Source organism: Terrapene carolina, unplaced genomic scaffold (assembly GCF_002925995.2).
Source record: "Terrapene carolina triunguis isolate 2854851 unplaced genomic scaffold, T_m_triunguis-2.0 Scaffold57, whole genome shotgun sequence".
Taxonomy (NCBI): domain Eukaryota; kingdom Metazoa; phylum Chordata; order Testudines; family Emydidae; genus Terrapene; species Terrapene triunguis.
Genome location: NW_020664408.1, coordinates 38,045 through 42,850, shown reverse-complemented (window position 1 = coordinate 42,850; position 4,806 = coordinate 38,045).

The window sequence follows — 4,806 nt, the reverse complement described above, 5'->3', positions numbered from 1 at the left end:
AACGAGAAGACTAATATCCCCCCCCCCCCCCCCCCCAATACCACACATAAGGTTACTACCAGATGTTCACTTTACATCCTGCCTGGCTTAAAAAAAAAAAAACACCAAACTTTTTTTTATTCAAAAACGTCAATATTGTTTAACAGTAAATGTAGTATAATTATAGTATTCAATAAACATTTAACAAGACACAGGCATTTTCGGCAAGAAAATATTACTAGAGTGAACATTTTTAGCAGTTTAGCAGTTAAATTAGTAATTTCTTTTATAACATCTGGTGCGCAGTCTCTAATTTCTAAAGTTTTGGAAAGAAAAACCATTGGGCAGATTTTGAGTTATGAATAATTTGCCAGTTGTTTACCTTTATGCCAATCTTATTCTTCCCTGCATATATGCAATTGAATACATTACAAATGTGTTTTCCATAAAAGTTCTAAGATTCTGGGAGGGGGCTGTGGAAAATGAATTAAAGCCATTCTGGCCATCTAAACTCATTCTCATTTCTATCATCATTCTCCCCTGACACCATCATTAGCCTCCCACATGGAAACGAGGGTCTGATCCTCTAGTCCTTAGAGTTACCGTTTTATATGCACAATGATTCTGACCGAAAGCCACTGATCTCAGTGAGAGCCTTCCTATAGACTCAGAGGGCTTTGGATCAGATCTAATGCAAGGAAAGTACCTCTGAAAATGGAATTGTAATGGGTGCACATTAGAGCAGTGAAAGGCAACTTCAGCCATTGGATAACATAGGCCAAAGAAAAGCTATTCAGTGCTAAGGTGGAAAGTTCCTTCCAGCTGTCGCCCCTCTGCGGGGATAGCCAAAACACAACCTAATACTTTGGCTGGGCATTGTTTCCCTGGAATTGGCCCTCCAAATAGGAGAGGGTCCTATGTGTTTTTCTTAAATAATATCCCAAATATTTCCACCTCTATCATTTTCCTGGTAAAGCTGGGGTTCTCAGACTTTTTCATAGTGTGCACCTTCTTAACAGGATGATGATTTTGCAGACTACCTCCACTCCCATTCGCAACGGAATCATCCTCCTCCACAGCCAACAGAAATTGCGTAACACCACTGTGGTAGGTACAGAAATTGCCTACGTGAGAAGTAAGGTTAGGAATGTATCTGTAACTGTAATGAAATTTAGCAGCTGGAAATAAGGCACCAGCGCCCATGGTTCCCTGCTGGCTCTCTGCAGACCAACAGCAAGTCCTCCACAGACAACCAGTTCTCCACAGACCACATTTTGGAAACCTCTGTGGTAACTCATTCCACAACTTGTTGATTTCCTGAATGTAGTTTACTTCTTAACATTTGTCCTGAATATGTGATAATCTTAATGTTAATAATATTTAATTGTTAACTGTCAGATCATCCATCTGTGGGCAGTTTTTGGCCACTGCATGGCCCAGGATCAGTTTATTACCCTAATCTATCTACTATGTTGTTTATTATTAAATCCTAAAAATGGCACTTGTATGATTTAATTATATGCTTCTACAGTATACGTTCATTTGTTTCACTTAGGGTCAGATTCCTATTTGCTGAGTAAAGTGTTACCCGATGTGACTACGGTTGGCAGAATCTGGCCTTTGCTCATTTAAAATGCTTGAATAGTATCTTCCTTGCAGGGCTGTCCCTATGGGGTGCGGGGCCTGGGACAAATCAGCCCGTATGGGCCTCCCTTAACATTTTTATACAAGTGAAATCTGGTGTGGAGAGGGGACACCAGTGCTGGGGGGCGAGGGATGATGGAGAGTCACAGGGTGGCACCTGTGCTAGGGGCGAGGAGACCCCCCTGTGCTTGCAGGTCCTGGAAAAGGGTGGGGTCCAGGGTGGAAGGGCAATGGATGGGGTCAGCCTGGCTCTGGCGTGTTCCTGCAGCACTAGGATGCTGGCGGCTGTGCGGTGGCAGGCGACGCTGGGAGCTGGCGGGGAGGGGTGGAGCAGGGTTGGCTGGGGTCACTGCTGCCGCTGTCAGAGACTGAGCACGAGCCCTGCAATGCCGAGCAAGAAAAGGAAATACAATGCTAACCCTCCAAGCCAGCCTGGCCCCCCGAAACCCTAATCCCACTCCCTGGGCCCCCAGGACTCCTAACCCCACCCCCGCTGGACTGGCCTAGCGCCCCCCGCATGACACATGCACACTGAAGCGCAGGGCCCGGAGCAGTTGCCCCAATTCGCCATATCCAAAGGACAGCTCTGCCTCCCTGATGGCCTGATCCAACACCTTTGAAAGTCAATTGGAGTCTTTCCACTGACTTAAATGAGATTTAGATCAAAATCTAAACTGCGTGTTATATCTGGACATAATGCAGGATGGAGTGGCTATGTGACCTGAGACAGCACTTCATGGGATAAAAGAATTGTCTAACAGGAGAATAAGATTTGGTGGATTAATAAATGATTTCAGAGTTGTTATGGGCAATAGTCACATGATTTCTCTTTTAGAGAAGTCAGGTTTGTCCTCTTTATACTAGCCCTGGCAGTCTGCCTCTTTAGAAAAGTAGGGTAGGGAACTATTGTACTTTAGTATTTTACATTTGGAGGATGAGTGCAGAGTTCATTTTGATTATTTCTATGTTTATCTGAAAATTGGTCTTGTGAGCTAGAGAATTTTTCCAATTAGCTACTGTGTTTGCCTCTTGGTTTTGTTCCTTGCATGCTAGCTGGTTTATACAGGCCCCAGGAACATTGGGCCTAGCCCTATGACATACTGTGCACTAATAAGAAGTGATGAACACCTCAGCTCCCATTAAAACCAAGTGAAGTTCAAGGTGCTGTGTGTCTTGCAAATCAGGCCCTTTGTGCTCACATGGCAGCTGGATATATCCCCTCATCTGACTAATCCTTTAAAAAAAATAGTAAAAAAGAATTACCGCTGACTGAAGTTTAAGTGGATGATAAACCAGTTTGGTTCAGTTTGTTATAATACTTTGATTTACTGCGCTATGATGAATCGATCATATAAGACTAGATTCTACCACTCTTATTCATGCTGAGTACCACCTTGATGTCAATGGGACAACTTGTTGATAAAGGCACTACACAATGTGAGTAAGGGTAAGTCTACACTACAGCAGTTACAGCAGCACAGCTGCAGCTGTAGCGTAGAGTAACGGGAAAAAAAAAATGGAGACAGAAGCTTAAGCTACACTTTGCTCTGCTTACACTACAGAGTCCCCCCCTCCTGTGAAGATAAGCTGGATAATTTCTTCTACAGTCTGATACTCTAGTGCCAATTGAATATGAGGATGAAATATCCTAATGGGAAACTCCAGATAGGATCAGAGGTTACATGGAGCACAAACCATCTTCTGTCTCATGAGGCTAAATTGTCACAGCCAGGTCATGGACAGCCAGACCGAGTAGTCAGAACCAGAGTCTGCAGTAATGAGACAGGAGTCAAAAATTGGTCAGGCCAGGTCAAGATACCAGGGAGTCAGAGGCAGGAAACAAACTGGAGATCAGACCCACGAATCAGATGTCAGGAGTCACTCTGGGTTGGGATGCCAGCAAATCAAGCCAGGGGTATGGGAGCGGGAGCAGGATGGAGCCCAGTTATTCAGACAGTTTTCTTCTTCCTGTTGCTGGCTTAATCAATCAGCCACTCTGGGACTCCACCAATCAGACCTCAAAGCCTCACACTGGGGCTGGGTAACTGGGTAACTGTCAGCGTGGCTGCTCCTGTGGACCTGGGATTGAGACCTCAGGGTCATAGCATCACCCCCTTCCCACCCTAGGGGTGTGCTCTGGAAGGCAGAAACCAAGACAGGAGCACGAATGTTTCAGCTGGCTCCCAAGTGCATTCCTCCAGGCTGTAATCTTCCCAGTCACTCAGGTACCACAATTTGCCCTGCTTGAATTTAGAGTCGAAGACTTTGTGAACAAAATATTCCTCCTAACTCTGTATTTGTCCGCTAAGGGGAAGTGTGTTCTTGGTGTATGGTTTTAGAAGTGCGATGTGGAATACGGTCTGGACTCCAAGGGATTGAGGGAGATGGAGCTCAAAAAGTGACCAGGTTGATTTGTCACCAAATCCGACATGGGCCAAGGAACTGGTAGTCTAGTTTCCAAGAGGGTCTGTCCTTGCAGAAGTGTGTGTTGAAAGCCATACCTTTTGTTCTATGGAGTACGAGGCCATGCAGTCTATGCTTGTCCATGTGTGTTTTGTAGTCCTTATTTGTCTTTTCAAAGTGTCCCTTTACATTCTCTTAGATGTGATAGATGTGTTGTACGAGGTCCAAGGCAGATGGGTTGGGGGGAGTACATGGGTAGATGCGGATGAAATTGTGTGTGGTATCCATAATTGATAAAGAAGGGGCTGTAAGGCTTCATGCCAGAAGCAGGCTGTAAACTGAGGCCCCCAGATAGAAGTCACATGATCAGGGAGGCCATGAAGATGGACTATGTAGTTTATCCAGAGCCAGTCGGCTTCCTCCATCTTAGAAAAGCGATCTACCACTGTCAGGATGGTCAAACTACTGGATTCTGGTAGTTCCATGATTATCTATGTGCATGGTGAGATGCACAAGGGCCTGTAGGCATCTCTAAACTGGCCAGTTAGTCTTTGATTTCTTCCTCCAAGCCCCATCAGAACTGGTATAGCTGTGATGCTTCATTCTGTACCTACTATGAGTTAGAAGTGCACTGCATAGAAGCCACTGTGCCTTGCCCCTGCTGGAGTCCCCTCAGGGTGGCTTTAGCTGTTCAACTTGGTGTGGGTCATCGACAGGGCCGGCTCTGGCTTTTTCGCCGCCCCAGGCGAAAAAGCCTCCGGCCGCCCCCCCCCCCGCGGC